The sequence below is a fragment of the Heterocephalus glaber genome, unplaced genomic scaffold (genome assembly GCF_053883595.1).
Source record: "Heterocephalus glaber isolate CG9 unplaced genomic scaffold, H.glaber_assembly_v1.0 deba00000071, whole genome shotgun sequence".
NCBI lineage: Eukaryota > Metazoa > Chordata > Mammalia > Rodentia > Bathyergidae > Heterocephalus > Heterocephalus glaber.
This window is the reverse complement of record NW_028258137.1, coordinates 36,643,620-36,654,023: the sequence shown is the minus strand read 5'-3', so window position 1 is coordinate 36,654,023 and position 10,404 is coordinate 36,643,620. Positions and strand designations below refer to the sequence as shown.

Genomic DNA, 10,404 nt, shown 5'->3' with positions numbered 1-10,404 from the left:
TTTCAGATAAGATTGCAGCCTTTTGGGAGACCCTGGGGCAGAGATGTGGCTGGGCTGCCTAAGCTGCACCCAGATTCCTACTCCTAGGAGCTGCAAGACAATGTAGGCTGTGTCAAGTAAGATAACTTGTACAGGTGACATTGGTTTCATGGGTACCATCCACAATCATAGGCCATGAGCCCTTAACTAGAGAAGGGCATCTCTGACCATGAGGCATGGTGGCCAGCAGGTTGAGGCATACTGGACATGAAATATTAATAGGGAAAGGGATAGAGCTTGTTTTTGAGGTTTTTCAAAAGAATACTACTTCACTTTACTGTGTGGCTGTCTGTTTCTTGATTGCATCCCTCTGAAGATGGCCCAGCCAGTCCTCCCCAATGGTCCTGCCATTCTGCTCTGTAGAGGCAAAGACAAATCTTCCTCCCTGGGTTTCACACTGATGGCCACTCAAATGGCTTCCTGTCCATTTGTTTGGGAACTACCCATCTGGGTTTCTCTTTTCCTTATAAATCAATATTCCTTCAAAATGGGACAGCATACTCTAGCCAAACCACATGCTGAAATGGTTCAGAGCACTGTCTTTGGAGTCATGTCCCCTGTTTCAGTCATGTGTCACCCCTTCCTCATGGAATGAGATAACCTCTTGGGATCTTTGTTCTTTCATTGCAAACTGGGATTAAGATCATACTCAGCTTGACATGATTATTTTAAAGATTAAATGTAAATCCCTTAGGACTCTAATGACTAACTATTGAATTAAGTGGTAGGGATTATTATGGCTTGTACTCATTCCTAAAACTCTTGACTTGACTATCCCTGAGGTTATTGTCTCAGGATTGTGGTTTTTCCACAGAAGTGAGGATGTGCCTCTGTCCCAGATTGCTATCCCTTTCCATAGCACCCGCTTTCCTTCTTCATATATGTCAGGAGAAACTGGGACCTCCTCCCAGCTCTACCTCCCACCCCTGGGACTTGCGGGGGATCATTTCTCCTTTCAAAAACTGAATTTCCTCATCTGTGAGTTGAGTCTTAAAAAAGCAGTTTAATATTCCTCATGGGATTGCAGTAAGAACTAAAGGAATAAGACTTTGAAGAACGCTAGGAGATCATCTGACACTTTAAAATGAATTTAGAATGCAAAATCAAGACCAGAGGTTGGGGAAAGAAGAAGAAGGGGGGGGAGGGGGAGGGGGAGGGGAGGTAGGGGAGGGGGAGGGGGATGGGGAGAAGGGGAGGAAGAAGGGAAGGAAGAAGAAGAAATAAGGAAGTGAAAAAAGTCTCAGGCCCTGTTCTTCTCATTCTGGTCAATAGAAAGAGTAGCAATGGCTGATATGTTCCTGCAGGACAGTGGGTACTAGAGGCAGAGTTGCATCCACTTCCAGGGCCTGAACACAGGAAGCACTTGGCAGGTGCTTTGTGAACAAATGTGTGAGTGAGAGGGGTAGTGCTTTCTCTATGTACCCATGGTCACATATGACAGAGTCCCCTAGAACATAGAAATCTGGTGGCTGGAAGCACAGAATGCTGGCCAGTGGACCTTCTATCCTGGGCTCAGGTCAGAATCTGCCATGCTGAGGCCACCATGAGATTCCATCCCAGTTGTGGTCATGTAGGTGTCAGAGAGCTGGGCCCAGGGCAGTGGGCGATCTGGGTGATTTGTCCCACCTTGTTCTGTGCTAGGAGGCATGAGGCAGCATGGCTAACCAGAATGTCAAGGCCTTCCTCAGGCCTGCCTCAGAGTGGGCTAATATTCTGATGGTGACATGTTCTTGTTTAAGAACCTAGGCTTTCAAGGTAACAGGCCAAGGTCAGCAGGAAGGGTACTCTGAAAAATCCCTGGACTGAGGTCTGATGAAAGGCTCATTTCCTGTGGGTCCCCAGACAGACAGCTTGTGACTCTGCCCCTGCTCTTGTCACACTAAGTATAAATAGCACAGTGTGACCTCCCAGAGACAGATCTTAGTTGGTTCATCTGGAGCCTCAGTGCCTGGAGCTGGAAGCAGGTCAGGGCTGAATGTGTAGTTAAATAAACAAGTGCATGACAAATGCACACAGAAGGGTGTGGAGAAAGAAAGCTCAGGTATTCTGAAAGTCTCGACCTCCTGCCTTGTCGTGGGGCAATCACTTCACTTTCTCTGATTCTTGATTTCATCCTCTGTAAGGAAGGGGCCTGCTTAGACTGGGTCTCAGACTGGGGCACCATAGGTCACATCAGGTGGTTTTGTTTGGCTAGCATTAAATTTTTAAATTATAAATTTAAAGGGCACACACACTGTCCAGTTGTCCACAGTAGCACCTCTTGCTAGTGTTGAATTCCTTGTTCACACTCCATGTGCTTGGGCCCCCCAAAACATTTGGGTTTGCTAACCTTGGAATCAGAAGCCTCTAAGGGCTCATTTGCTTTGACATGATAGAATTGTATTTCATAAAGAGTTAATGAATGGAATAAAACAAGAGAAGGCAAAGAGGGAGAGAAGAGGAGAGAAGAAACAGGAGAAAATGGAGGAGAATAACAGGGAAGTGGAAAAAAGAATAGGACAAAAAATTTTGTCCCTATGATTCACCCTAACCTGTTCCTTGAGTCAAAATAAAACCCATGGCCAAAAATGGTCCTGAGGGAAACCTTGTTGCCTGCATTTCTAGGCACTGCCCACAAAGCCCAGGCATGGCTGGGTCTGGACATGCACTTGTCTGTATTCCACAAAGACCTGACCTCTTCTGAGGGTCAGTAAACCCTTCAGATCCAAGTCACTTTGGGGATTGGCACAGCTGCTTCTGGGACACCTCCTGGCCACAGGGCTTCAGGTATTTCCACACCCTCAAACCTAGGAGGAGCTCAAGGCTAGGAGCTGGAGTGTCAGGGCCAGAGGAGTCTGTAGCCCTGGCCGTGGTGCTGAATTATTAATGTTCATTTCAGTTATCCTTCGGTTCAGCAGAAATATGACAAAGCAATCTCGGATAATGAAATCACCCTCATTTTCTGCTGTTCACAGCAGGTTTTCAGGGGGAAAATTCTGCCCCCACCTTCACAGTGCTGATTGAGTTACATGTTCATGGGTTGGGGTAGAACTCCTGTGTTATTGATCGGTGTGTAGTACATAGATTAGAGTGACCTGAGGACCCTTCTTCCCGCAGGTTAGTGACTTCTCATGGCCAGCTGGTGGGAGAGTGACCTGTGCCAAATAAACAGCTGTCATTTCCCGTAGGGTCTCTGGGGGATGTCAGGAGGACACACAGGCTCCATTCAGCCTGACAAATCTTCATTTTTCCTCTTGCTCCTCTCTCTCTCAATCTACCTGTCACTGAGCCTTCACATTTTGAATGAAATCTAAGCACTTTGATAAGGAGAAGGGACTTGGCTGCTCTTTTTTCAGCCCTTCCCTCTCTCCTCTCTGTCATTTCTCTGTTGACCACTTAATATTTTAAAAAAAAGCCCTCAAAATCTAAGCAAGTAGAAAACTAGAATTATCATCAGTCACTCAGAAACTCCAGAACCCCAAATCAGGTATAGCAGATTTGCCAATGGGCTGATTCTGGCACTCAGATATGTTTTGTTTCTTTATGGTACACAAAACACCTCCAGGTGATTAAAAATATCCACATGAGCTGCTTACATTTCAAAGTTGGAAGCATGACAAAAAAATTTAGAAGGATGACTTCTGCTGGACTATTAGAGGATTTGGCTTCCCAAGCACAGAGTAGCAACTGTCTGGTGATGAAACTTACAGGTCACTGTATTTTATGTTTCTTTTCCAATTCTTTGAACATTGGCACTACACGCAACCTTACAAAAAGCAAAAGCAAGTTGACATATATACCAACAGAAGTCAGAGGAACTTGGTGGGTTTTACCATAAGCGGAATTCACATGACATTGTTTCTTGTGTCTTCTAAGTATTGTTTCTTTTTGAAATATTAATAGCTAGTAGATCAGGAACCTTTCATTACTCTAATCTTAAGCCTTTCTAGGAGGTATTAACACCCCTACCCAAAAGAATGAAAATTAGTTTCCAGGTTTCGGTGGAGTGAGTGGAGCAGTGCCACCCTGGGGTGGGGTAGAATCAAGTTGAGAGGATATGTGCGCTCAGACAAGCCTTGGTACTGATGGTGACAATGGTAAAACTTGGTAATTGTTAGCTATTGAATGAAACTGTTCACTGATACTTGGTCATTTTGTGTTGTGCCAGTCACACCGAGTTTTGGGATGTTCTCTTCAGCTCTCCTTTGCTGCCCCTAACAAACCCTGATGACTTTGTGATGGGACTCTCTCTTCAGGCTCCACTGTGTCCTTAGTGCTGGGGATGGCTTTGTGAAGCTGGCTTGAGCCCCTCATGTATTTGCCTGGGGCCAGAGCTGAGCAGTTGGTTTGCATTCAGTCCAGGCTTGCAGATTGCCATGCCTGCTCCCTCTTCTGGAATGTGAACGTAAAACGACAATAAATACATAAACATTACCCTTTTAAAAACTCAGGACTAAACTAGGGGTGGTGGTGTTGGCTTGTAGTTCTAGCTAATTCTAGCTGCCTGAGAAGCTGGGGCAGGAGGGTCACTTGAGCCAGCTTGGGTGCCATAGTGAGACCCTGTCTCTTAAAAAGAAAATTGGATGAAAACTCAGGCCCATTTCATTGGCTCCCTGACATTCGGTGCTGTAAAAATGGCTTTGTGAAAGCAATCAAACACATAGCGAGAAGACAAGAAAAAACATTCACAGAAATATTGGGAGATAAATCACTGCTCTCCTGGAAGAATCTCCTGGGAGGTCATCTTGTCCAAGCCTCAGTCTCAGAGCAGACTGGCTGTGGCCTCACCTTGGCAGCATGGAGACTGACTGTCTCTGCAGGAGGCCTGTTCTTGGCTCCCCTCGGTGCCCCTGCAGGCCTGGACCGGATGTCACACATCTGAAAACAGCACAACCTTGTCCTTCGCTTTGGGCTGCGAGCCTCTGGCCACCCCTCAGAGGCTCCTCACCCCCCTCGCCTCCCTGGTGAACAGCTCTTTATCACTTGCCTATGATCAGCTTCTCAGAGCACCTCTGGCTTTTCTTTTCTCTCCATGAACATTATCTATTTGTCCCATTCATCCCAAAATAGCCAGGCCCAACCATCCCATACTGCCCAGATCCTGTGTCACTCAAAACTGGGGCCCGGCAGGAGCTCTGAGCTCTTCTTCCTGTCTCTTTCTCTTCTTTAATAAGCACACCTCAGGCTTCCATCAACGCTTTTCCTCCAGATTCATGAGTTGGCAGCTTCGGCAGCAGCCCCAGATCCTGGCAGATAAATCTTCCCCAAGCTGTCAGCATGGACAGAGGGGAGCAGCTCAGTCACATCCTTTGAGAGGTGACTGTGGAGGTGCCAGATTTATCACTTGTCCCTTCCCCTAGGACGTCACCTTTTTAACCTTTAGGATGGAATAGAGGTCATTGTATTTTTTTTTCTGTGACAGAACTAATGGCACAAGGACTGCCTGCAAAGATTCCCTCCACACCTTGTCCTTGGTGACAGATGAAGAGCCTGGTCCCCTTTGTCCTCTGTGACAAATGAAGAGCCCAGTCTTGGAACATAGGAGGTGAGGGGAAGGCTCCCCGAGGAAGGAGTGACCATGCTGCTGGCCTTGCTAAGTACTCACTGCCACTGGGGGAAGCACACTGATCTGGCCTGCCCTCCAGGGTCACTCTGGGTTAATTTTAGCTGCTTTCATGGCCCCGGATGGGCCACACATTTTTTCTCCTTACCCATGTCCAAGGCTCTTGTCTTGTGCAGCCTCAGCACCTTCCCAAGCGAAATTGAGACATGTGCTTATGATAGCGTGTCTCCATGAAGACAGATTGCTCTCCCTCCAAGGTCAAAACTCCCACTGGCCAGGCTCTTTGGCAAACAATTCGTCAAATAGGGCAGTGGGCAGCAGACAGTCAGCTCTCTGGCCCCTGGCTGGCCAGCTCGTCAAAACCTTCCCCAGGTTTTTTATGCCCTGTAGAACTTTTCTCTTTACACTGTCTGTCTGGGCCTCCCCTGCCACCCTTTCTCCCTCCCAACACAGAGGGATGAGTTGGCACAGCCTCAGAAATGATGACAGGGACCCAGAAGGCAAAACAAATCTTCTGTAGGAATTGGGAAATTTCTCAGACATTTTACAAGGCAAGAGTCATGGTCCCTTGTGAGGTTTAAAAAAATGGAAGAGCAAAGACGCTGTCTGCTGCTCCTGTCTGTACACAGTAATGGGAAGACCAGCTTATTTTCCAGGACCTGCAGCACAGGGGCTGGGGTATGGCAGGCATCCTTTCTGAATGCCTTTATTGCTCATTTAGTAAGCGTTTAGCCTTGGTTTTGGATGCTGTCCCTGCCCTCGTGGGGCTTACAGTCCTGCAGGAAGTGTCAGACTGTAAAGGAGTGAGAGAAATAAATGGGAAGCAGTGAACTTGGAAAAGTGTTGGGAAGGTTATTCTTATGGGCAGTCCCAACATAGCCCTAGGGATTTTGTGTCTTGGTAGGCAGGTTCTTCTGGAGTCTTCTGTCCTTCAGTGTGAATGGGGGCTGCCAGCACACTTCTAGGGAACAGAAAGTGGCAAAAGTGATGGGATGTTACTTCCTAGATGAGAGAAAGTCTAACTCTTGTCTTGTTTGTCACATCTCCCTCTTCTCACTCTGGTGGAGTCCAGATGCAGCCCTATGAGAGGCCCACGGGGCAAGCAACTGATGTCTGCAGCCAACAGCCAGTGAGGACCCGAGTGAAGCCTGCTGACACCTGTAAGTGAGCTGGGAGTGGATGCTCTCCTATCTGAACTTCAAGATGACCACAAGCTCAGCCAGCATTTGATTCCAGCCTATGTACGACTCTGAGCCAGAAGACCCAGGGGAAACAGAGGACTCAGTTAAGCTGAAGCCAGATCCTTGTCTCCACAGCAACTCAAGATAATGAGGGTTTGACTTCAAGCTACTTAATGTCATGTCTTTCCACAAGAGTAAATTACTAAAGCAGGTATCCAGTGGAATTGTCTGATAAAGATTTGCAGAGGAAACCCTATCTAAGTGGAGTGTCCAGGAAAGACCTCCCTGAAGGCAGAATGTTTAAGAAGAGAATGGGAGATGAGCAGGGTTGGCCATGCATGCAGCTAGAGGAACAGAATTCCAGAGAAGGAACAGTGAGAACAGAGACTCAGGCAGGAACAAGCTTGGGTTGTGTTAAAAGTTTGGGCAGGAGAGTGCTTCCTGGATGCTATGCTAGTTCTTTTATTTTCATTGTTTTTATTCCTCAGCTCAGCTTTGAAAAATGGCCATTGTTATCCCATCACATTACTGGGAACACTGAGGTAGATCTCAGTCACCAGCCCAAGGTCACACAGCTGGAAAGGGCCCAGATTGGGTTCAAGATTAGGTATTTCTGAATCTGGAACATACATGATCATTCCACCTTGTAATACCACATGGCTATTCAACTACTCAGCTGAGTCTCCTGCTTTCTGGATGTGTCCTCAGTACACATAGTTCCTGTTCCGAAGTCTGAGGTATGATAAAAATATACAGTGAATGTTGACATTAAAAAATTATATCAAAAGACACATTGCCTTTAATCCCCCTCAAAATAGTCCCCTTTGCTTTGAATACACTTATCCCATTGTTCTTGCCACTTTCTGAAGCAGTTCTGGAAGTCTCCTTTCCAAGCTACACAGTGTGATAAAAAATGTGGTGAATGTTGCAACTACCATTCAGTGGGAAGACAGACTTATGCAAACACTATGGTGTATCCTCATCCATCTTATTAACCAGACCCGGCACCATGTAACTTCTGGCTCTTCCCTGGAGTCAGAATGACCATGAAAGGTAAAATTTCGAATTGGTTCGGCATTTTGAGGCAGCCACAACAACACAACTAAAGATGTGAATGAAGACTTCCAGAATTGTGTGAGGGGGAGTATTTTGAGTGTGTCAATGCCAATGTGTATTTTTACTGTAATAAATCTAAAAAACTTTTTAAACATTCACCTTATTTTTTGATCACACCTTGTTGCTCACTTTCTGGGGGTGAGGAAGTGTTGCTGACTGCCAACATTTTCCCAGGACATTTGCTCCTTATAAAAATGCCACAAGGCAGCTGGGGGTGAGGGGAAAGTGTTATTATTGTACCCATTTAAAGACACAAAGGATTGTGGTCATGGTTCAGTGGTTGGAGTGTTTGGTTAGAATGCGTGCTGTTCTGGGTTCCATCCCTAGCACCACACACACACCCACGCACACACACACGCACATGAACATATGCGTGCACACATACTGCACATACACAAATAAAGACATGGAAAATGAAGCTCCAGAGAAAAGGCATATTTTAGTAAAGAACAAAATGAGATCATGACTCAGGGCCTCTGACTCTGATTCTCATCTTCTTTCTCCTACCCAACATGGTCCAAGGACCCGATATTCATGAGATACTGCTAAGACAAATGGAGAACCCTTTCCAAAATCAAGAACACTTCCTTATAACCTGTCCTTGGATCACAATGGATTTGTATGGATCACTGTTCCTCAAATTAGGGCACATGTATACAGCAATCCTTGCAAAGTAGTTGAATATGGGATTGTTATTTATGATACATGAAAGTCTTTAACTGTATAGTTTTTACCATTGACTTCATTTAAAAAGGTAGGCTTTCTGGTTCATTACTCTTAAGAACCTGAAGAACAACCAAAATTGCAGGGCCATTTATATCTCTCAAAGTGAGCAATTTACCTTTTATTACTTAGTTAATTATTACCCTTTTGGTTTTTGGTTAAATGTAACTTCCTCAGAAAAGCCTTGTCTGATTTTTGGACCCATATTAGGGTTCCCTCTTGAAACTCTCTCAGAACACACCACAAACCTCCTTCTTGGATCCAACCGCAGTACATAATAATGCATTACCTCAGTGTCCATTTATTCAGTGTCTGGTCTTCCACCAAGCCTGAAACTTATGCTGCAGAGCAGGCTTGTTTGCAGTTCACTGCAGAATCTCTGCTTTGCATAGTATAGGGATGGAGGGAACTTCCCTCTGCCCTCTGAAGTTTCCATAACTGAGTCTGCTGAAGTGAACTGAGGATAGACTGGATTACAGGAGAAATGCATACAAATGTATTTATGTGTAAGCATGCAGAAATCATACAAAATCTGAAACTCAGAGATGGGTCACATGGTTGAAGATTAAGTAGCACTCTGAGTTACAGAAAGAAGTAGTGGGGTGGTAACAGAAATAAATAGGGTCCTGGGGTCCTCTGTGGGGGGTACAGGCCATTGGGAGGGTGGGGAACAATCGGTCTTGCTATGCAAATGCAGTCTCTAAGTAAAGCCCTCAGAGGAACAGGTGGCTGCTTGTGGTGAAGTATCTCTGGGCCAGGTATCAGAATGTTGGTCTCTTTTCCTGTGAGTTCATCTTTCTTGTTGCATGAGACATTGGGGAGATGATCCTAGACAATTGCTTTCCTCCTGGAGGAATTTCCTTGGCTGGATAAGAGAACTTGCTTAGGGAGGGGAATAGGATGCAGAGATGGGGCTGGGGCCAGGAGGTCAGAGAGATCTTGAGGCTGCTTCTTTAGTTCTAAGTACTCAGCATGTCATACGCCATCCTTTGGGATATCACTTTCTGGGGCCCTACAACAGTGTTAATGACCTGGTAGGGGCCCAGTGAATTTTGCGGACTTGAAATGATGCAGTTTGATGATCGTATGAGTATAGCTTAGTAGTAAAGCATTGGCTTGACATGCATTGGAAAGAAAAAGCAAAAGAAATAATGCAATTTGACCCATCACAAACAACCTGTGAGGGCACTACTGAACTATGGGCATGTGGCAGAGGGAAGGGACATCTTCAGGGTGCAAGTGACATTGTACTTCCAACTCAAATATAGTAACAACAATAATAGTGGCTACTATTTATTGAGCACTTACTATGTTTTCCTATTTTTTAAAAAAAAATATGATTCATGATTTTGCTTGTCATCTTTGTGTAGGCCCCATAATAATCTTCTCTGCATCTTTCCAATCCTAGTAAATGTACTGCTGAAGGAAGCCTCCATAAATGTTTTAAGTATGTTATATGGTAAGTTGTTTTGAGTCACAACTTAAGACCATTTACCAGAGATTTGCTCACATGGGAGTGGTAAGGTGACCAACTTGTCCTGGTTGGCCTGAGACTGTCTAGTTTTAAAACTGAAAATCTAGAATTCTGGGAAATGTCCCTCAGGCTCAGCCAAAGAGGATGGTTAGGTATCCTAGAGAGGGAAAGTGGACTGTGACCAGAACACCAGGATGTATAAGAGAGGGGAGAAAAGAGAGAGGGGAAAAAGGCAGAGAATCTGAGAGTAGTGAATCTTGTTTGCATTTGGTAGGGGTGTGTGTGTGTGTGTGTGTGTGTGTGTGTGTGTGTTGGGGAGAGGAGGAAGG

At 45.5% G+C, this 10,404-nt stretch overlaps 1 non-coding gene across 1 annotated transcript; it reads right to left on the bottom strand.

Annotated features, from left to right (window-relative positions):
- Positions 1-9,926: 9,926 nt before the first annotated feature.
- On the bottom strand, positions 9,927-10,029 carry LOC147830697 (U6 spliceosomal RNA). The gene has a single exon (XR_015449628.1). It is a non-coding gene; the product is annotated as a U6 spliceosomal RNA (small nuclear RNA).
- Between the last annotated feature and the right edge of the window lie 375 nt (positions 10,030-10,404).